This window comes from Galleria mellonella, unplaced genomic scaffold (assembly GCF_026898425.1).
Source record: "Galleria mellonella isolate WM207_F2 unplaced genomic scaffold, CSIRO_AGI_GalMel_v1 utg63, whole genome shotgun sequence".
NCBI lineage: Eukaryota > Metazoa > Arthropoda > Insecta > Lepidoptera > Pyralidae > Galleria > Galleria mellonella.
The window spans coordinates 11656431-11681623 of NW_026442130.1; the positions used below are offsets into that span (position 1 = coordinate 11656431).

Genomic DNA, 25193 nt, shown 5'->3' on the forward strand with positions numbered 1-25193 from the left:
ATTCCTGAATTTAAAATGCGAGTAAAGTCGACATAAATAATTACAATATAGTATGACTCACGATAGTTATTATTCAATAAAATCCAGTGAATAGAAAACTATTCATTTTACTCATTTAGCTATAAAATCGTGTATCACTATAATATTATTATCACAGAATTATAATTAGAATTATAATGCTTTTGTGTTATAGAACCGTGATAAAATTTTGTCATCATTATATATACCTACCTACATGTATATTGTCACGTACACGTCAAAGTATAAATATAATTCCTTAATATAAAAGGAAATACATTGGCGTAAAACAATAAACTCGTTGATCACTGACAATGTCTTTATACTCGTACATATATGGCACGTGTAGCTTTACTAAAAACAATAATGTAAACGGCGAGCCTAACAAAAGCATTTAGGGATCGACGGGTATGGTAAAAAATGTAATTTCCATCAAGGGATAATAATAAAAACATGGGATCATAAACCCGGAAGATCAGTATATATTGGTTTTAATAATATATACATATTCATAATAACAAAACCGAATAAAAAAGAAATAAAAAATTTAAGAGCGACGCTGCTACCCATTCCTCGCCTTCCCTTAGTCAGCTTTTATGACACCCACGGGTAAGGAAGGTGTAGCCTATTCTATGCCGGGATCATACGGCCAGATCCTCTGTATGTATCTCTAAAATTAACATTCTCTTACGGAAATGTAATCCTCTAAATCCTCTAAAATTAAAATGCAATTATGTGGTAACAAACTTAAAAAAATGCAATCGAATTGAGGACCTTTAAGGAGGAAGTAGGTTGAAAAGACAATAAAAACGTAACACAAAATAACCAATGTAACGCCCGCAAAATCCGATGTTATTGTCGTATTATCATAATCGGGAATACAGACAAAAAGGCACTCAGAATACTGAATACATTAAGCGGTTTATATAGGAATGTTTGGGCCACATGGCGCGACTCGCTCATAACTTTGGCTTCATGCCATCTGGCTTCAATCTTACTCGAGGTAAATAGACTAAATTGTGTTAATATAAGAAATTTCTTTAGTGCTACCCTCTTATATTTTATCAGTGACAGATGTTTACGGAGTGAGCTGAAGTCTTTTCAACCGACTTGAAAAAGAAGAGAGTTAATAAATAAGGTTGTATAACAGGTGAGGTTAACTCTGTAAGAGTTCTCTTCCAGCAAACCCTGAGTGGAAAGGAGCATTAATTACCAACGGGCAGTGTGCGTACAATAAGAGGTGATAACAGTACAATTTTTTTTATCTACATGATGTTACATTAGTAGTATCATCATATCAGTCGTTAACTGTCCCATTCTGAACATAGGCCTCCCTCTGGGGGAGGGGGGGATTTATTAGTTACCACGCTTAACAGGCGGGCTGGCACCCACAGTTAGGTTTTGGTGTTTTGAGAGAAACGTTGCTGCTTACGCCCTCGACCATTAAATTCTCTTAGTCGCCTTTTATGACACCCATAAGAAAAGAAAGGTCCATCTATATCTATCGGAACCATACTGCTATGTGATTTATTACATTAGTTTTTTAACTTCCAAAATCCACCTATAAGTAGTTGTACGCAAAAAGTTGTCTTAAATAGGTATTTATATTATTACACTGATACTACAACATATAAATACGTATATACATATACATATATATTGTTCTTTTTAATTCATTTAATATGGTACTGACATGAAAATAACCTTTTTACAATTTACAAAAATAATAATCAAATTCAGACTTAATGAAGATACATATCGCGTAATGTGTAAAGAAATACAGACAATTTAATAATATAGTCTAGTTGGCTATACTAGTAATAAGATTAAGAGATAAAAAAGGCAATAAACGTTAGAAAACTTCAAAAAGCTAAGCATGAACGAGCAAATATAAACAAACAACTGAAATGGCAACTCCTATCTTAATGTTTGGAATTTACATATTCAGGTTGGCTTTGTTTTAACTCCGTCTAGCAAAGTTCCTTGCAGCATCCATTTTGTTGGCTGCTAAAGCGATCTTGCGTTTTTATGACCTCTCAAGGTGAAAATGAAATTTTAATGTTTTATTCTGAAAGTTTAATTATTATTACTATTCAGTATAGAAACACTTTGGTTGTTAAAGTCATATTGTACCTATAACTACCTGTAAAATTAAATATATGGGGAGGGGGGAGGGGAAAGGATTGTTAGTAATGGGATCTAACAGCTCCATTGCTAGCAATGTTCCTTATAAGATCGACGCGGTTCCTCCTGGAAACCATCGTTGTTAATTATTGTGGAAATTTACTCAATGGGCTTACTAACCTACTTTCATTATCATCTATCATTTCTCACTGGTATCCGCGTAAACCGATAGCGCAGGTGGGGTTACTATTCTATTATCACACATAAAAAAAATAGATATATGTGAATCTATGGATATAGCACGTGTGTAGAGTTTTCAGTGAATTATACTGTTAATGGTTCCTAGTTGTGTCTGTAATAAATGAATGTTTAATTCCACACTATCTTGCGCTTATTTCGATTTTAAAAGAATTAGAAATAGCTTTTAGTTATGTGATATGTACCTATTCTACTTTCCAACAATTGCGAAAGTTTGTAAAAAAATATGTTTGTTATTTTATTATCTAAAAACGGCTCAATAGCTCGACTCGTCATGTTAACATAGCAGTGAATACTTTCGGTGCATTACAACTTATGTTTCTTTTGGATTTTTTTTTCTGTTTTATTTGTAGTATATTCTCTTAAAGGATACTAATGATTTTATCTTGCTGGTTACCAGTAGGATATTTTGTACAAAACTTGTCTTGGGTACCTCTGTCCCATTTATGTTTCTGCCGTGAATCAATTGTGTTTGCATGTTTCAGTTTGAAGGGTGAGATATGGCTATAATATTACTGAGTACAGAGGCATAATACCTTAGTCCTCATGAATGGCAACGCATGAAGGGCATGGGTGACACAGTATACTTTTGACTATGTTATTATTCACGTCTATAGGCGACGGTTACCACTTTTCACCAGGTGGATTGTTAACTTGTTTGCCATTCTACGTTGCATAAAAAAGTATTTATTTTACATACATGACTTTATATAATGAGATTGTATCTATACGATGTCTGTGTATATAGGAGATATCTAAGAAACTGTCGATATATATATATATATATATATATATATATATATATATATATATATATATATATATATCTAGATTTTAATAAAAATTGTTTGTTCTATCATCACGCAAAATCTACTGCACCAAATTGTCTACTGTCTTTACAGTTCTGTTTCTGTAAGTGTTATTTAAAAAAAATTATATGTATAATTCTTCTAGAAGTGATTAATTTAATTGGTTTCCCCATTTCTAAAATCCATGCATTTAGGAAGTTGCGGGTGAACGCTGGTTCTTTATAAACCAGCAGGTGGTATCAAAACATTTATTAGTTTAATAACTAACGGTCACCAACAAAACTCTCGACTCTACAGCAAACTTAATTGAATAATTCATGAGGACACCACGGTATTGACACTCGGGATGTCCTCATCTATAATTCTGCAAGTTTTGGGTGTCACTCGATCTGTTTTACTGCTTCGTAAATGATCTCAACACTTATATGTTATGACTAGTTCAATGCCGGAGAATTGATCACGTTTTTTTATGCAACTTAGAATGGCAAACAAGCAGATGGCCCACCTGATGGAAAGTGGTAACCGTCGCCTATTCACATGAGCAGTACCATAAGCATAACAGAGTATACTGTTTCGCCCATGATATCCTCCATGCGTTCTCATTTCTGAGGACTCAGGTGTTTTTCCTCTAAATTCTGTAAATTCACTGCCATATCCCGCCTTTCAAACCGAAACACAGCCATGCAAACACAACTGCTTCACGGTAGATACACGAATGGGACAGTGGCTCCCAAGCAAACAACTTTTAATTCTTATCCTATTGCTATTTTATTTATAAATGTGTGAGTTTGTGAGGATGTACGAATGGATGTTTATTACTTTTAACAATATAACTGACATTACGCTTTTAAATAGTTACATGTTACGGGCGAAAATGCGGGCGAAAACGGGCGATATGGAAATTCTATTAAAATACATGGCTGTGTTTCGGTTTGAAGGGTGGGATATGGCGTGAATTTACAGGGTACAGAGGAATAACATCTGAGTCCTCAGGAATGGCAACGCATGGGGGGTATCATGGGCGAAACAGTATACTCTGTTATGTCCATGGTACTGCTCATGTCTATAGGCGACGGGTACCACTTTCCATCAGGTGGGCCATCAGCTTGTTTGCCATTCTAAGTTGTATAAAAAAAATACATAAATTATATTCTAATTACTATTCTGTGATTCAAAAGGAGAGTACTTGTTCTGAAATGGCGTGAATGGTTTTCACGCTTGTTTCTTTTATAGCTTTTGTCTTTGATTAAACGATGCATAGTCGTAGTTTCATATTTCTACTACACATTTCCAACACCATTTATTAAGGTATAGATATTAAATAGAACGTTAAGTTGAAACAAAGTCGGCGACGTCAGCGCCTCCCGTTATCCGGTTTGTCCTTCCGAATTCGAAATCAAAAGGACAATATCCACTCGATTTATATTCGCCTAGTACCAAATTTATATGTTTGTGCAGTATCTTTTACTTCCTCGTACATTACTGTCGTGAAATGAGGAACAAATATATTACTGAGCTCGGAAGTAGCGATGTATGAAGAGAAAACATTTCCATTAAGTTAAAACCGTAACCAGGAATTGCGAATCCTGTGAGTGATAGAGGTGATAAATGACTCTACTATGTTAATGAGCTTTTATCTAAGGTAATTTTTCAAGGAAGTTGTTGCGAATTGGTATTTATTTATATAATCACAGAGAGTACGAGCACAATAGAGTTTATATTGTGTATAACTAGTATAATAAAGCGATAGAGTTTGTTTGTTTGAATACGCTAATCCCTGGAAAGGTTTTAAATATTGACTGGTTTAAGTCTGACTGGTAGTTAGTAGTTTTTTAATGGGTGATAATGGAATGGTAACCCCACCCGCGCTATCGGTATTCACCGGTGGGGCATCAGTGAAGGATGATAGGTGAGGATGAAGCAGGTCAGTTAGCCCATCGTGACGAATTCAACAAAAGAAATAGTCACGATGGTTTCCAGGGGGAACCACGTGGAGGTCAACCTAATAGGGCATATTGGTAACAATGGGGCTGTCAAACTCCATTGCTAACAATCCCTTTCCCCCCCGGTAGTAGTAGTAGGTTCATAATATCACGATATGAGCATCGAAGAAGCCGCGAGACAGAACTAGTATGAATATAAATTCAAAGAATAATATTCAGAGTTTCATTAAAAGGTCAAAACACTACAAAAATGTTTGGGAGTTGAATACGAAGTGTTAGTATAGAAGGATTATATTTTCTAGTTTGTTCAAGTTTTTCCGGGAATAACAATTAAATTTTGTTCCACAAAAAACCGTCTGCAATTTTGGCAAAGCCAATAATTTTTCTTCAAAAGCTAAACTAATGAACCGATTTTGATAAATTTTTCATGAGATCAATTTAAAAATACATCCTTACAGATGAAAAATTCCAAATCTGTTTACAACTGACAGAGTTATGAGGTGACCAACATAAAAAAAAAACAAATTAAGAACCTCCTTTTTTCTCTGAAGTCGGTTGAAAATGTTCAGTTTAAATTGCAGAACTCTCCACCGATGAAGCTGAAGGCGCGTCTAAAAAACATGGTCCACCATAAATAACATGACCTCAATACTACTCCCTAAGTCTACTACATTATTCCTTCGGCCGTTGGCTTTTATGTATTTCTAAATGAGCAAAGAAAATGCTGATTATTTGGAACAAAAGCAACAGCCTTTCTTCGCTAACTGAGCCAGACTGCAAACGTTTTAAAAATAAACGAAAACATTTTAGATGTCCGACACGAATACTGTTACACAAAATGTTCTGGTAAATACCGGCGTCTGTTTAAAATGTTCACTTCAACGAATTAATAAAAAATGTTCGTTTGATATTAAATAAAATAGAAAAGTAATGTAAATACATGCACAATGGGAATTTTATGAACTTCCTGTGTTGGAAGATAAATAATAATAAATGAAGATAACTTTTTAAAAATGAACAATATTTTTTATTAATCAAATAGACTTGTTTATAATCTCTTAAATTGTTACTTTTTGATGATTCTACTACTGGGTTTCATATGCCATTTTTTTATTGTTAGGGAGGCAAACGGCCAGACGGCCCGGTCCACCTGATGGAAAGCAGCTACGGTCGTTCATAAATAACTGCAACATGAGAAAAGTTGCTCGTATGTTGCTGGCCTTTTAAATGTATATAGGCACGTTTTTTGAAATTCTCCGTATTATATTGTAAAGGAAAATTGAAGAAGGAGAATTTGCTGAGAAGAACCCGTAAGGAACTCAACAGCAGGGTCTTATTAATTTATTTATGTAGAAAATAATTTTACAGTATGTATATTTATATGAGTACAATGACTATGATTAGCCTTCAGTTTTAGTCATATGTAAATTATACAATTTCGTAAAAAAATCAATTAATTTAAAAAATTTAGTAAGTATCTTACGATTAGACGTTTCCTAACACGAAAGTGACTTTGATAATTATTTATATTTCAATGTACACAAAGATTACATTCAATCAAAGATGTACAACAGGTGAGTTTAACTCTGTAAATATTCTCTTCCAGCAAACCATTAATATAATAATACTATTTATTTTTAAGTCGCAATGTTCTCAATTTACCTGTATTTTTTATGGTGTTTTATACATATTGCTTCAAGACTTTTGAATTAGTCTTCATAGGTAATTTTTAATCTTATTTGTATCTCTTTTTCTTCAGTCATACACTCTTGACAGAGTGGTCGTAGTTTTTATTTATTTATTTTTTTTACAACACAGGGGTAAACGAGCATGCAGCTCACCTGATGGTAAGTGACTACCGCCACCCATGGTCACCCACAACACCAACGGTATTGCAGGTGTGCTGCCGGCTTTTTTAAAAACGAATATGCTCTTTTCTTGAAGGTTACGTTGACGTATCGGTTCGGAAATACTGCTGCTGGAAGTTGATTCCAAAGAGTGGTTTTTTTTTTATATTATTTTAAGGGCTTTTACCTTCTTCAGGTATATCAGTCCTATTGTACCCTGAACTGATTTCTCAAACAAAACTTTATCTACCTTCCCTAGACGCGGAAAGAGAAGAATTAATCAATAATTTACAGAGATGTTAAAAAATTTCTGGTTTATGTTCAGCTAACATAGATTGAATAAGACCAACATTCAATTAATGTGCGTGGGAGAAAGTGCCTTGAAAAATGCATGGTGGAGGATGATGATAGTGAATCGTTGATGAGGCCCTCCTTCGTGATTGAGGTCCTCGCAATGCGTCTCCATCTACTTCTGCTCACAGCCGAGCGAGAGCATTCCACAATAGACTGCTGTGTGAACGTTTTGTTGAGGTCAGCCCATCGCATTGGTGATCTACCCCGAGAACGTATGCCTTATACCGACCCTTGGACAATTAGACGTTCCATACAGTTTTCTATATTATCTCACATCTCTGTCATTAGCTTCACACGGTAAAATCATAGAAACTAGCAACCGACTATAGGAAACAGTAGAGTGGTTAGGTAATTTTCTGATAATATCAAAACTATTCAGTTAATGCACGGAATGCCATCAATTTTAGATTTATAGGCATTTTTATAGCCTGTTCTGTTTAATATTGACTAATAATAACGAAAAATAGATATATAAAAAGATTAAAGCTTTTGTCTGTGTAGAAATATATTAGTACATATTTTTTTCCTTTATATATAACAAAAAAATTTAATGTTCATATACATACGCATGCTCGGAGTAACGCACACACGCAACCTAATCAAAACATCGAGGCGGGGGGAGGGGGATGGTTAGTAACTGCGGACTACCAGTTTCATTGCTAGCAATATACCCCGTTAGGTCGACCTCCAGGTGGTCCCCATGGTGGAAACCATCGTGTTGATTTCCAGGTGTAATTATCACAATGGGCTAACAAACTTGCTCTTTCATTTTCACTTATCATCCCTCGCTGGTGCCCCGCCGATGTATATTGATAGCACAGGCAGGGTTAACATTCCATTATCATTCATTAAAAAAACTCGACTAGGGTAAATAAACTACTAAATAAATAAGTACTTATTTAATTTTAAACTTTCGTGTTCTTCACATATATTTTAAATTTATGATCGGGTCTTAACGCGAAGCAATTTTTTTTATACAACTTAGAATGGCAAACAAGCTGACGGCCCACCTGATGGAAAGTGGTAACCGTCGCCTATAGACATGAGCAAGTACCATGGACATAACAGAGTATACTGTTTCGCCCATGATAACCCCCATGGGTTGCCATTCCTAAGGACTCAGGTGTTATTCCTCCGTACCCAGTAAATCCACGCCATATCCCACCCTTCAAACCGAAACACAGCCATGCAAACACAACTGCTTCACGGTTGAAACACGAATGGGACAGAGGTACCCAAGCAATCGACTTTTGTACAAAGTCCCCCTCTGGTATTATAGGTAAACAGTACCTATATACCAGTTTTTTACTGCTGATGTCTTGATGTAGTGTAATCCACGTTTTCACGTGGGATCGATCGCGGATTTAATATAAATAAATACTATTTCGATAAACTGTATTAATTTCATGGAACTACTTTCATATGTAAATTAGGCTTTAAATTAGGCCACAGATAATATAATACTGTACTAGTAATTAGGCCTACACTATTATTACTTTGTCCTCGAAACTGGAGTTTAATGATTGACTCAGATAAAAAGTAGCCCTCAAACACTACGAATGGGGGGAAAGGCATTGTTAGTAATGGAGACTGAGAATCCCATTGCTAGCAATATACCCAACCAGGTCGACCTCCTCGCGGTTCTCCCTGGAAACTATCCTGGGTAATTCCTGATGAATTCATCATGATAGGCTAACTGGCCTGTTTTCATTCTCATCTATCACCCTTCACTGGTGCTCCGCCGGCGTATCCCGTTAGCGCAGGCGGGGTTACCAAACCATTTTCACACATCAAAAAAAAAAAAAAAACTACGAGTACTTATATACTAAATTAGATGTCAAAAGGTATCAAACAAACACATCTAACAATTTGTTATCTTAAACAACAAATACTAAATCAACAAGTACCGAAACTGACAAATACCAAGTCACCAAATAATCTATTTTGTCTAATGAACCACAAATCAAGTGAAATTGGTAATTTATTATGTTAACCGCTTCTGTTAAGGACCCCGTAGACGATAAAGTAGTAGTAATTTTTTTCATTATGTTTTAATTGTATTATATTGTACTGTATTTAATGTAAATTGTATATAATCATCACTACATAGTATAAAACAAAACTGTCGCTGTCTGTCCGTCCCTATGTATGCTTAAATCTTTAAAACTACGCAATGGATATTGAAGCGGTTTTTTTTAATAGATAGAGCGATTCAAGAGGAATGTTTATATGTATAATTCACGAATAATATAATAATAATATTGTAGAGAAAAACTGATAATTTTAAAGGTTTCTAATATGATGTGATGTAATATGCACCCGTGCGAAGCCGGGGTGGGTCGCTAGTGTTATATACACTAAAAATAATTACTGTGGTGAATTACATATTATTTATATATGTTAAATATTATGTTTAATTAATTAATGAAATATATTATATTATTTATGCATCATCTATATAAGTATGTATCTATATAATATAATTTTACCTTTTGCTATTAAATTGGTTACACAGGTTACACTCTGGGTTTATTGCACGCGTCCGTGTAGCCTTACTTCAGGTTGCAGCTGAAAATCAGTGCTTTGCTTTTAAGCAAAAGTATCACTGAGCTGTAGCCTTTTTGGGTCACTGCGACACACTTGGTGAAACATATCTAAAAAGATATCTTATATACATATATAAGTAGCTGTTTACTAATTATTATATTCTCCACTTGTCGACATTCAAACGTTATGTCTAAATGTTAATCATGCTGTGTACACATGTTTTTGAATTGTAACCCAGTATATAAACCATAATTACCTATATATAAACCTAACATAGTTATAATTTGTTATGTGTGCCTAATTAAAATAAAATAAATAATAAATAAAAATAAAATATTGCAGAGTCTTTCTTGTACATACCATACAGTGGACACATTAAAAAGATTTAATATACAATGGCGGACTTATCGCATAGCGACAAATACGCCATAAAACGAGAGATTTCTTACAATCAACCTTTGAGAATTATTTACTTATTGTGTACAATTTCATAATAAAAAAAATCCTATAATTACACTTGCTTTCAAGAACTCTTAAAATTTCGTTGTTTTCTTTTTAAATTTATAAACAAAGAAATAAATTCGACTGATCAATACAGAACGGAAACTGCCGAGTAATTAAGTTTTGTAAAAAGTAATCACGGAAGGACTAAAATGAAATTAGTAACAAATCGAAACTTTGAATTGATTAGTCGAATTTTTATTTGTACTATTATTGGACATAAACAGACTGTTTTATGATCGAGTCACCAATTCGTTAGATTTCATTTTCATGAAAAGAAACCGAGGTCAACGACTTGTATATACCATATACACCCGAACAATTATTGTACAAACTTCTTCAGGAAACGATACGTAAACCTTATTAATATTATATATAACAAATACACATAAACATATCGTCATAGTCGTAGAATACTGACGGATCTATATATGTAATATTCGTCAGATCCGTAAGTATTCTACGACTATGACGATATGTGTAAGTGAGTTTGTTTGTTACTTCTTGGTGCCTTAATTATAATATATATATATATATATATATATATATATATATATATATATATATATATATATATATATATATATATATATATATATATATATATATATATTATAACACTAAGGATATAGGCTACTTTTTAATTCACTCAATACAACAATACGTCAACAAAGTCACAAATAAAAGCTTGTATCCTATAAATTTGGATTCTTTTATTAACAGTGCCAACAAACTCGCACCTTCCTTTGTACCGAAATGCCGTTTGCACACTCATTTTTGGCGTGAATTAAACTGACCTTAAATTTGATCAGACAAAGGTCATTATTATGTAGGTGTTATAATGAAATTGTATTTTGTTATGAGAAAATGTACATAGAAATAATACCTAGAAAATTGCAATCCGAATACAAAGACCTTATTACATTGGGTGTCCGTGAGTAGATTGGATGAACCCTATTAACAGCTCGTCGGTGTTCAAATTGGTTATCACTAGTTTTCGTTTTTATATATTGAACTAGTTTTTGTAAAATAATATTAGATTTTTTTAAAAATCCTATTAGTTTGATATACCTAATGTATTAAGAGTGAATTACTCTATTTAGGTATATTTATATATATCCAGATACATATAGATTTATCTGCAAACTGTTAGAAAAGACTGTTTTTTTTCTATAGAATGTGGCATCACTCATCAATTTTTTTTTATACAACTTAGAATGTCAAACAAGCTGACGGCCCACCTGATGGAAAGTGGTAACCGTCGCCTATAGACATGAGCAGTATCATGGACATAACAGAGTATACTGTTTCGCCCATGATACCTCCCATGCGTTGCCATTCCTGAGGGCTCAGGTGTTATTCCTCTGTACCCTGTAAATTCACGCCATATCCCACCCTTCAAACCGAAACACATCAATTATGCCTTAATCAGTTTTAACGCTCGACTTCAACCGCGTGACCAAGCACTTTGACCGTAATAAAAAAAAAAAAATTGACCTATTACATACTTTTTGAAATCTCAAATGAAACAACGTAGTTCAGTACACAATTATGTAGCATTGTGGTATTTTTTATTTTATTAAAAAGGAAAAATATAAAACTGAAAATTATTCTTAATAACTACTTATTTTATATTAGTGTGAGTATTGCGTCTGATCATCTTCCGCTAGATTAGCAAAATACGTATATTATATTTTTTGCTTTGCCACGATCGACTGGACTAATAGTCGACCGGTTGACCACCCCTGCTTTATACCAATAAACTAAATTCCTAATAGACATAAATATTTTTTTTTATAATTTTAACCTTTTATCCATAAATACTAAAACCTTTTATAAACCTGTTTTGAAATATTACACTATTTTTTTTATTTTCTTTATTTTGGTTTCCTTTCAAATTAGGAATATAGCATAATAGGAATAGACAAAGTAGTTTAATAGATTAAATGTTTTTTTTTTTTATTTTATTTTAAGACTCTCACTTGACGTTTTTATGAATGAGAAGGTTAGTTTATGATGGACCATAAAACATAATATTTTTTGACAGGGGTCGAACGAGCATGCGACTCGCCTGATGGCAAGTGATTACCGTCGCCCTGCCTGTAAGTATCTGCGACACCGGAGCCATTGTAGATATACTGCTGGTTTTTTAAAATGTTATATTATTATGCACATTTTCTTGAAGGTTATGATGTCGTATTGGTTCGGAAATAATAGTAATTTTCACGAAAGTAACAAATTAAAACATTAAGAGATAGATTAAGAGAAATGCCACATCAAAATCGGCCCCCTTTTCTCCGGCAGTAGCTGTATTAGATGACAGGCAGAAAACTGAATTCTTATTCATTCGGATGCCTCTATTATTACAAACAACGCATGTGTGAAAAGGTTTAAGTTATTCCAAAGGATTACCATGGGTCGCTAGTTACATACCGGTTATCCGGTCCTCATGTATTATTAAACCGGATAGTTTTATAAACAAACCGGGATGGTATTGGTTAAATGTAGGTCAACCGGATCAGAAAGGGTTAAGCCACTGGTATAATAACTTGCTGTCGATGGAAAGGCTTATGGAGGTCACCAGGAAACTACTATTTGGATAATCACTAGTTCAAAAAAACAATAGGTAGATATATTATTTGTTCTATTGAAGGAAAAACATAAAGCTATAAAGAAAAGGTTAAAGTTAGTTTAAAGCGAAAGTTTAAAATAACTAGCTGTAATTTTTTATTACCATTACTATATTAAAAAAAACTTTTTTTACAACACGAGACAAACCAGCATGCCTCACCTGATGGTAAGTGACTACCGCCGCCTATGATCACCTACAACACCAAAGGCATGCTTTTAAATATTCATAAATAATATAAAATAAATAAATATTCAAAATTGTGTAAAAATTACATATTTTATTATCTGATATTAACATTAGAACTGTGTTTTCCACTTTACTACTTATTTTGGTCAGTGAACATATTTCGATCACGTGGACGCAGTCGCGGGAAAAAGGTAGTATATAATATAATATACAGATCAAAACAAAAGTTTTATACTAATTTCTTCGGGCCTCAATCTTAATTGAATAGTCAAGTCTGTTTAGAATCAGATACTGTCACAAACTTCTTTAAAACTAGAACAAACTGGATGTTTGTCAGCTCTACAAGTCCTCCGAAGAAATCAATTCCAATCTGTTTTTCTTTGTTTGAAAAGTTTTAAAAAACTTTTCCGCCAAAAGGTATTCTTTTATTTAAAGAGTTTATTTAATTCTAAGAAAGTTTTGAATACATTACAGTCGATATTAAAATTAAAATAAAGTTTGAAAGCTAACTAGTCTAGACAAAAGAAAAATCCTCGATCATATAAATATAAAATAACACCTGGATTTCTATTTAAAATAAAAAAAAAAAGGTTTACGTATAATCCTTTGGTTTGTACAAAGATCATTATATGCAGAATAGGCGAGGGACATATACACACATGTATATTCACATACGCACACACGCGTCCGTACGCACACATGCACACACGCATAGATAGATACTCTTTATGGTTTCCTTCAAATGATTACAATAGTAACTTATTATAAATATAAACAATTACATACACATATACAAACGCACGCAGACGTGCGCACACACATACATATACACATATATTATACATGTAAAATAATACAACGAAATGTAATCTAAATTGAAAGTTTCAGACGTATAAATATAGTAGAAAAATGAAGATAAATATCGTAAATCAAATTCCATATCAGATCCTGCTCAAAATCTCATTTCCTCCTTCGCATGGGTGTTTCCAGAAATAACTTTACCATGTCCGAAGAAAATTATGAATCGTTTATAAGTAAAATACGAGTCTGGTACTTCTAAAACAACTTTTTATTGTATAATATAAAATTAGTTAATACCCGCGACTTTGTTCGCATGGTAGCAACAAACACCTGAACAGTGATCATATTAAAATTATTTGAAGACTGGCTTTCATCTGCGACATTGTAAGCGTGTTCAAGGAGAAATAGGGCTACGAGCAAGCGGCTCACCTGATGGTAAGTGACTACCGCCGTCCATGATCACCCGTAACACCAGAGGCATTGCAAGTGTACTGCAAGCCTTTTAAAAAGGAATATGCTCTTTTCTTGAAGGTTATGTTGTCGTATCGGTTCGGAAATACTGCTGCTTGAAGTTAATTCCAAAAAGTGGTTGTACCTGGAAGAAAGTGCCTTGCAAAACGCACGGTGGAGGACCGCCACTCATTCAGGTAGTTGGGAAGGAACTTTAGTTTGTGGCGGGTATTTTCCCATCTTATGTAGTTTTTTTTATCTTAGATTCCTTTCATCATGCATAATGAAGTTATTTCGGTCATGCGAAGTCGCGGGTAAAAGCGAGTTTGGAATATTAACTGTCAATGTTATTGCTGTATGTTAAATAATAATTGTAACAATATTGTTACAAATTATGGTCCGGTCGGATGTGATAGTGGAAATGACACTGAAGCTGGTGGGTACATCACCGGAATGTCGGTGCCGGAAATGAGACTTGCCGCCGGAAACAACGGAACGTTCCGTTTCTCTCTGTCGGTTCTCAAAGTGACACAATTCCGTTTACTAGCTGTGGAGTCAATTGAGGATTAATCGTTGGTTTTCTCATTAATTGAGATAGATCTTTTGAAAGTATGTTTGTAGAACCATATTTATTGTTACGCACATGTTTATGATAATAGATACCATAGTATTACTGCGTATTACTGTATTACTGCGTGGTTACATATACATTTTGCTCCGTAGCAAGCATTCTTTGTTATGCAAAAAACACACATATGAAACTGCAGGCCCAGTTTTAATTATCTCAAAATTAAAATGAGTTCAACAAGGGAGCAAAAATAGATAGACAGATATTCGATTTAGCCGATTTTAATAGATAAAGAATTGTGAAAATCTACGTACTTACGTAGTAGTACTTTGTTATTTCGAACAAACAGTCATTGGCTTATTTAAGATGATTTCCAGCGTCGCACGGGTGCTTTTACATATGTCTTTGCTTATAGCTGTATAGTTCTTTGGGTGGGCAACAGACTGGACTGGAGTAAACACGGCTCATCTGGTCTTCACGTTCTGATAAATAAATACACTTCAATATTGCCGACGAAATTTCGTAACATAGTCGCAAAAAATTCAGTTGATTTGAGAACCTTTTTCTTTTGGAAGTCACTTGAAAACATTGATGATCAAAGTACACTGATGAACGACGAAATGTTCTGTTGACACGTACATTGAAAATATTTGAATTTAGAACACGAAATCGTATCTACAAACGAAATCTGATTTGTAGCAAGCAACTTTTTGTTCTGAAAAATGAAAATAGTGTTTTGTGCCTGTATTTTTTTTTCTGTTTCGCAATATAAAATAAAATCGGCAAAGTAATTTTTAAAGGATTCTAGAAAATTGTTTTTGCATCGATATAATTTTATTTTTCGCTTTGTTGTCTATTATTTTGTAACTACTCGTAACATCAAAAGCAGCGGGTTTTTTTTGCAATGCAAAATTGACTTTTAGACACATGCGTTCTGAATTTAAATATTTGAAATAGATATAATGTGTTTATAATTGTTTTTTTCGTGGAAGAAACGGTAATTGAACATTATATCTAGTTCAAAATTGAACAAAGATTTCAGTGGCAAATACATACAAAGAAAAATATAAAATAGAAATTGAGAATCTCGGAACTGAAAGAGATCCCTCCAGGGATAAGCTCGGCATTGTGCATCTATTTTCTCTCATCTATAATGTATTTTATTTCTCTTTTTGTACAAAAGTTATAAAAACAAAAAAAAAAAACCTAACCTTGGTTATTTTTAAAGTGCACTGCTTTATTTTTAATTATGAAGTAACCTCTTTACCTTACCTTTAAAATTTACCTTTTTATTCTAAACTAACAATCCGGCCTGACTTTGCAGGGGTAAATAGAATTTTTGAAAAAAATATATAGCGTTTGTTAATCGCTAATAATCTGTCTATAGATGAGAGAATTTTTAAAATAGGTTATTTAGTTTTTAAGTTTATTCATTACAAATAATCAAATATTTCCTTTTTACAATATTGTATAAATGATCAACAACTAAACTCATTATATGAGTTGTTTATATATCTATTGCTATTATTAACAATTATGTTGTTATGCCCTCGTTCCTTATAAATTCACTGCTGTATCCTATCCTTTAAACCAAAACAGCTATGCAAGCAAAGATGCTTCATGGAAAAAATACAGGTGAGACGACAAAAAAAAAAAAGACAAAAGCTTCAGAAAAGAGCATATTTCTTTCTAAAAGGGCTGCAATTACCTAATGTTGCGTGTGCTTATGGATACTGGTAATCACATACCATCAGGTGAACTACATGCTCGTTTCCCCCCTGTATTATAAAACATGACAGAGGAACGCATGCAGATGCCCTTTGTACAAATTCTTCCTCCGGTAAAGTATTTATGTGCTTCCAACCAAACTCGAACTAAACCTTTCCCACTAAACAAATAATTACTCCTCACCATATAAAGTTCGTCTGGATGTAATTGCTTTTAACGATAACGCCACCCATCGTGTTTTCTCTGTAACTTGTTTCTTGTATTTTTTTGTTTTTGCTAAGTTTACCACTGTTACAATTTCGAGAGCAATAAAGACTATTACTTTATATATACGATGTGATTTCAATTTGGTCCCGAATTATTTGGGTCAAGTTAGCTTGCAGAGTTAAAATTATATCCTTTGAGGTTTATAAGTCGAGCCAGTAAACATCAGACCATAATGTTTTCTGTCTGGTATTACTTATTTTGATTAAACGAGAATAAAGGCATTGAGGATTAAGTAAAGTCATAAAATTAAGTAACACCTTCATAAATAAAAGACTCTCAAAGAACAAATAGCAGTAATTTCTACATTTATCTCTCCAGTGTTACTTCACTGCCTTAGGGTTCTGTACCCTAAAATTACCAAAGATTATTTTGATGTTTGATTTTCGGTCAAAAGTTCAAGACCCAATTTCTCCAAAATCAATACAGAAGGTGTTGGCAAACGGCCGATGCAGTTCCTTGCATTTTATCACTTATTTTTTTTAATGTCGTTCTTTTTGTATTCTATAGAAAAGAACAATCAAAATAAAGTTAATTTTAAGACGTTTTTAGTCTAGTTCCTTTATGTGTCTTATTAAAAAATATAAGATGTTTTTCTAAATTAATATGCAGTGATATATTATTAGTAGTTACAAATATATAAGTTAAATTAATGTACAGTTTTGTACAGAACCCTCATTGTGTGATTAAATTTGTACTTGTCCTGTTTTTTTCTAAGTTCGACGTTGTTCGCTGCCCCTTATCTATCTCACGGCTCCTTAGGGATAAGTAGAAAACGCGTTAACATTAATACTTGTAAAGCAACTGCAGAAATATTGTCCTTAGGGGGAAGGGAGTGTTAGAAAAGGGGGTAAGGGCGACCCCATTTTGTCCTTTGGAAACCGCCATGATTAATTTCTGGTAAAGTCGTCACAATGGGCTAATTAATCTGATTTCATGCTTATCTATCATCCCTTATTAGTAATCTGCTAGCGTAAATTGTCAGAGGGTAGAATTCTATTGCCATCCATTAAAAAAAACTTTAGATATTAGATTCATTTTATACCAAATAGTCCATATTTTACGAGTATAAACTGAATATGTAAATTTTGTCACGTTTTAAATTAATTTTACGATTTATAATTTTGTTTCACAAAAACAGAATTTCTGTCAAGATAAAATTGATACGGGCCAATCAATTACAAAAAAAAAAAAAACTCGTCAGCTGGTAAACGGAGATACCGCGTAAATTTTTTCGCAAACTATCACTGGATAGCAGCTTATTATATCCGATACAGCCTGTATATAATAGCACGACAACATAAAGAGTACAAATAAGGCAACTTTACTACGCTTTTGTTAAGCGAACAATGAAGAAAAGATATAAATCTGCACAGAAAAGTTGTTTTTTTATGAAAGAAAATTCCAAACAGTCGCTTTACTTAGCCCACAAAGTGTTTTAGACTCACAATCAACGACTTTGAAATATGATAAGAAGGTGGGTCAAGGAATTTCGTGAGCCAACAGGGTTTGATCTTTATGCAGAGAGCTTAAAGTTCAAACTCGAAGAACTTGTTTGAAATAATCCACTCAACATTCTGATACTGGAGTGCAACAGTTGTTAGCAGATAAACTCGACTCTAGCTCCTTGATGTATTGGATTTGTGATTGAATAATTGCCAAATCGATATTCATTTTATTTTTAAACGATGTCAAAATAGAGTAAGTTCTCAATTTACATACAGTATTACCATCCTAAAAAAAGTAAACGAGAAGAGAACGTTGATTAAAATAATAAAGAATAGAAGAGGCAAAATGCTGGGCCACCTTATACGACATGACGATTTTTTAAGAGCATAATAGAAGGAAAGATAGAGGGCAAAAGAGGAAGAGGAAGACCGAGGATTAACTACATGGGACAGATAAAGGAAACACTAGGCGTCATGTCGTATAGGGAGATAAAAGATATGGCCTGGGATAGAGCTGGCTGGAGGAAGATGCATGAATTAGTTGCACGGACAAGAGGAAACTCTTAAATGAAAATGAATTACCATACTATACATTTCATTAATTAATGTACTAACTCTAGTTTTAAAGAAAGGGTTACATTAATTAAAATACTGTATAGTCATACCAGTATAATGTCACCACGTCATTTTGCCCTAGATATCGCAAGTGTTACTAAGAAAAAACAATATATAATTTTTTCATGATATTCAGATTGGTTAACAAACTCCATCTGATGGAAAGTGGCAACCGTCGTTTATAGACATGAACAGTATCATGGATATCACAGAATACATTATGATGCCCATGGTAGCCTTTATCATCATCATTATCTCAGCTATTATCTGTCCACTGCTGGCCATAGGCTTCTCCTATAAACTGCCATAATGAACAGTCCTGAGCCACCTGCATCCACTGACTCCCTGTAATGCATTTCAGGTCGTCAGGTGGTAGCCCTCGTGCGTGGTTATTTCTAAGGACTAAAATAACCTTTGCACCTTGTAATTTCACTATCATATTTCCTTCAAACTGAAATATAAATATACAAACACAGCTGTTATACGGCAAGATAAGACAAATTCGTAATAAAGTCCTATACCAAGCCATTTGGCCAGCGTAGGAGTAGGAGAATATATTTTCCTTCCTCTTTTGAGAATGCTGTAACCAGTAATATACCTTTATTATGAAATATCCTCACTGATTCTAAATATATTTTTATAATTGTTTTTGGAATTGATGGTTTTTTTTTATACTGCAATGGTGGCAAACAAGTATTCGGCTTGTACGTTGATTTACCATTATCGTAGTCAATGTAGGATTGTAACTTCTATTGCATCCTTTTGCGATAGTCTCTAGGAAAACCTAAGCATTCATTCAACAATCCATATTTTAGAAATTTCTCAGATATAGTGCGTGACAATTTTAAAGAAAACAATCTCCGTTTATTTTCGAATTGCTCCCTGGTCAGTTAAAAAATTGCAAACAAGTTTGGCCAGTACCTAATAAGTAACTATGAAGAATCGAAAAACTTTTAAACAAACGAAAACTTTTAGGATAATCAAAAGATTTGAAGTTTCAAGCGAGTTTCTTATTCAATCAGAAAGGCTTTCATGTAAACTTTGGTCTATGTAAATAGGTCGTAGGCTACTTTGAGATGTTAGGGTAAAAGTAGAAGTCACTTGTTTATTAGGTATGCTAATAAGTGAGCATGATTTACAGGAAAGAGAATTTTTGAGCCTTAAGCCACTTCAGATAGGTGGAAGTTTTCAATGCATTTCTATTTTTTAACAGTCTTAAAAACAGTAGGAGGTTCTTAATACGGTTGCTTTTTACATTTGTTCGCTTAGAACTTCGTCATTTACCAAATATTTGTGCTGTCTTCCTGGTGTGGTAGGTAGGTGTAGGAAATAATAAACGATAATATGTCCCAATGCAACTCGCACGACCACTCGTCCAAACGTCACCCAGAGGAGTGGCGCGGGACGGAATGTTTGCAATCACAGCTTTATTGAACAGATCGCATCTGGTATAAATTAATTTGAAGAATTTCTTTCTTTATTTGTTAGAATATAATTTCAAATTGGTCCCATAGGTATTTTATTAAAATCGATTTAGTAGTTTAGTTTTGTTGTAGTAGGGTTGTTTTGTTGTAGTGTTTAATTCTATATTAATTTTGTCAAATTTTACTAGCATAAACTAACGTCTGCCCTTTCTAATGAGAGATTATTTCTTATGATATACTTTATTGTTTATAATTTACTTGTTAATATTATATAAACAATAGAAAACTAATACCAAGAAGTAGATGTTGATGAATCGTATTCATCATCATCATCATATCAACTTTTAACTGTTCACTGCTGAACATAAACCTCCCTAGAGGCTTATGGCTCTAGAGAGGTTTTGCCAATAGTTGCCACGCTTGGTAGGCGGATTGACAACCGCAGTTAGGCTTTAGAGATGTTTTAACAGGGACGCTGCTGCCCATCCTTCGCCCACCCTTAGTCGTTTCTTACAATAATCCACGGGAAAGGAAGGGGTGGCCTATTCTATGCCGGGACCACACGGTAACAGAGTTTACGATTATTAATATTATTCGACGAGAGTCATTAATAATAAAGAATATAATGAAGCAAATCCAATACAATCTGTATTTACTATGTCACATTATCGTGTAAAGTACACAAAATTATTTTTATGAAGGTCATATTTTAACGATACATGACATTTCTGGGCGAGTTTAATGTAATGGAACGCGACCGCTCGTCCACGTTACCGCGTATTAAATTATGGTCTAGTTATAAACAGGGAATGTTTTATTATCTGATTATATGCCTTCACAGTTTGATGTAACATTTTCACGGATTTATGTCACACGCTTTTATTGATGGGCAATTCATATTTTACGCCGTAAATGTAATATAACATATGTTAAGCGAAGTGACTTTTGTCGGAATCGAAATATGATCGATTCGAAATCAAATCGAATAGACGTCATATTATGGACGTTACTTTAATAATAATAATAATACCAGCACTAAAAACAGAAATTTGAAATATAAACCCACTACTTACTATATTATACTTCTTTACAATTGGTTACCAAGAAATTGTATTAATTAATCATTGCTGTCAATATCTGAACTGTAACAACATGGTTTTTGTTTATTTTGTATACTAATTAACCTACTTTATGGACATTCATTATTATACATAGTTTCTTTCATACATGCACTTACTTATATTACTTGCATACACTCTAACTTGCTTTAAAATCATAACTTTCGTCTGTTGAAATAAAATTCGTTATTGGCTGTATTTATAAGAGACTTAGCATGTAAGTTATGTTTTTAAGAGTTGTGGATTTTTTTTTGTATTAAATAAATAAATAAATAATAATAATAATTTAAAAATAATAGAGAATAGAAGAGGCAAAATGCTGGGCCATCTTATACGACATGACGATTTTTTAAGAGCATAGTAGAAGGAAAAATAGAGGGCAAAAAAGGAAGAGGAAGACCGAGGAATAACTACATGGGACAGATAAAAGAAACACTAGGTATCATGTCGTATAGGGAGATCAAGGATATGGCCTGGGATAGAGCTGGCTGGAAGAAGATGCATAGATTAGTTGCACCGACAAGAGGAAACTCTTAAATGAAAAAAAAAAGAATTGTTTGAAATGTGGTCTGTACAAATAGTCTTAAATGATAATAATGCTACACATTTCGCCTTATCTAAAGTAATTAGTTAATAGTTAGTAATTTTTAGTGCCTTACATTTTTAAAGTAAGGTAACTGAGGATATATCTTCAGTTTTGACAGAATAATCGTAGTTTTCATCACGACAGTGGTGGAATATCAGTAAAGCTCTTCTTTGCCATTGGGTACTTGCTATGTATTCCAATCCCAAATCATCCAATCCACTCTGTTATGTCCATGGTATAGTCAACAGTATAGTCTGTTGTGTCCATGGTACTGCTCATGTCTATAGGGGACGGTTACCACTTTCCATCAGGTGGACCGTCAGCTTGTTTGCCATTTTATGTTGCATAAAAAAAAACTACTTCTGTTCGTAGACGAGCGAGAGTATCCCAATAGACTGCTGTGTGTGACATTTAAAGAGTATTCATACTTTTGCAAATAAATGCGACTTTTGCCACGAATTATTAATTTTTAAAGTAGGTATCTTTAAAGGATTATTATAAAAAGTGTTCTGCTACTAGAACATCAATCGTAGAACACATTACATATAAATTTTTACCCTTTAAAATTTCTCACATACTTTTTTTATATCAAATCCAATTTTCAGTGAAATCTCAATAAGATTATCATCAACATATCAGTCTTTACCTGTCTACTGCTATACAGAGGCCTCCCTCATAGACTTTCCTGGTATTTACCATTGGAATGGAGGGTGGGGCCTCTTCCCCACTCAATCTCAACTCCCTAGTTAAGATTATACTATAGCATAATTAACATTTTATTTCTCTCTGGTTTCGATTTGTATCCAATTCGATTCGACCAAGTCACCGCACTGATTAATACATTACGTATATATACTAACGTAAACCAACGACTTTACCTGTGTTAGTTAAGATAAAAATTTTATGGAATATATCAATATTTGTATATCAAATTTATCTCTAAATTACTTTTGTCTTTTGTCCACAGAGGAGACTTTGCAACAGCAGCATCTGTTGCAATATGGGGAAGTCTGAAAGTTCCAGACTGATCAATTTGCATTATTTTATTGCAGCCTTTCTAGAAACCGTTATAGCATAATTGGTTAACGTTCTATTTATTGTCTTGATTGCCCAAAATTGAATCTCAGTATAAATTTCGAAAATTTTCAATCTATATTCAAATGTTTCAACATTTGAAATAGATTATCGTTTCGCTTTTTTGAGGCCACGCAAACCTGTCATCAAGGAAGTCAATTTAGAGACCTTCGTGTACAACGAGTGTGGCCTAGAAACTTTAGAGTAGAGGGCGCCACCCTCATACGAGTTGTATTACTAGGAATTGTATTCTATTAACATTCATAAATATGTCCAGATGAGTAAACATTTGTTGCTAACGTGTGTTTGCTGTCGTTAACGCTCGCTACGTGGAAATTTGTAAATATTGTCACGCAGTATGCGACACGCTGTGTCGCCAGTAACATGTTTTTTTTTTTTATTATTGGGTGATTATAGAACAATAACCCCGTCTGCGTTATCGGTATACCAGTGAGAAATGATAAGTATGACACAGGTCAATTGACCCATGGCAACGAATTAACCAAGTTCGTTTCCAGGGGGAACCTCGTGGACGTCGATCTAATAGGGTATATTGTTAGCAATGGGACTGTTAAATCCTTCACTACTAACAACCCCTCTCTTCCGCCAGTAACATGTCGACTGCAATTTAGCAAATTATTTTTTACTAGTTTTTAACCACAACTTTTTCCGTGTAACTGGGATATTTTGACTGAGTGGATATATATAGTGATAGTCCTTCATCATCATCACCACATCAGCCGTTAACTGTTGAATATAGGAGCCCTCCATAAGGGGTGTTTTACTAGTAGTTGCCATGCTAAGTGATTCAGGACCATTCCTTATGGAGTCTATGGGAGAGGCCTACGTTCAGCAGTGGACGGATAATAGCTGAGATGATGATGATGATGATAAATATTTTGTTTTTAATGTCCAAATATGATTCTGTATAGCAGCATTTGTTATATACTTATTGTTTTACTAGTCTAAAAAGGACTTTAATCTCCTATTATAATAAAGTCTAAAGTCCTACTTTCCAACAGATAAGTCACTGATTATTTTGCCATTTTCAGCAACTTAAAAAAAAAAAAAACTAAAAGTGTAGACCGATTGCAATTACAATAAGTGGTTTTACTCTGAAAGCGTTCTAAAGCTATTTAAAAGACAAGTTTACATAGAATTAAGTTTAAAAGAAGCCGGGCGTAAGTGCTAAAGTATTTAACTTCGTGAAAGGAAACTCGATGGAAGGACGCCATTTGGCTTTGGACGGTGAAAGGGTGGTTAATAATAGTTTTAAAGTGTTTTATTAGTGCATTTATTTAAAAAAAAACTAACTTTTACCGACGACTTTGTCCACATAACCGGGATATATTCATTGACAAGGATCACAAGCAACCTACTCGTAAATGCTGCAGAGATGAGAGCTCTGAGAAGTATGTGTGGTATTACATTAAAAGATAGTGCAAGAAACAGTGTGATCAGACAAAAGTGTGGACTGAAAGACGATGTAGTGACAAAAATCGAAAAGGGAATGTTGCGTTGGTTTGACCACTTGGGGAAGGTGGATGAAAGAAGGATTACGAAAGAGATTCATGGACCAAGAATGAATGGAAATGTCGGCAGAGGCCGCCCTAGACGGGCATATGATGATCAAATAGGCGACGTGCTGAAGAAGGACCAAATTAAAAGTACATGTAACCGGCGAGCGTGTGTGAAAAGATTGATGAATGTAGAGGAAGCGAAAGAGGTTTGTTTGAATGGAAGCATTTGGCGTTCCATTGTTTCTGCTTCCCTAATGGGAGACAGTCGTGACAGATATGTATGTATGTATGTTTAGTCGTTTGACCTTGTTCCGTATATCAATTTTCACAGTAATTGGCTATACGTTAAGGCGCCAAGAAATAACAAACGAACAAACT

The 25193-nt window shown here is 33.8% G+C and overlaps 1 protein-coding gene across 8 annotated transcripts in view; it reads right to left on the bottom strand.

The window, feature by feature from the left end:
* Positions 1-25193, bottom strand: part of LOC113521605 (transient receptor potential cation channel trpm) — a 315620-nt gene that overhangs the window by 138847 nt on the left and 151580 nt on the right. The window lies entirely within an intron of this gene.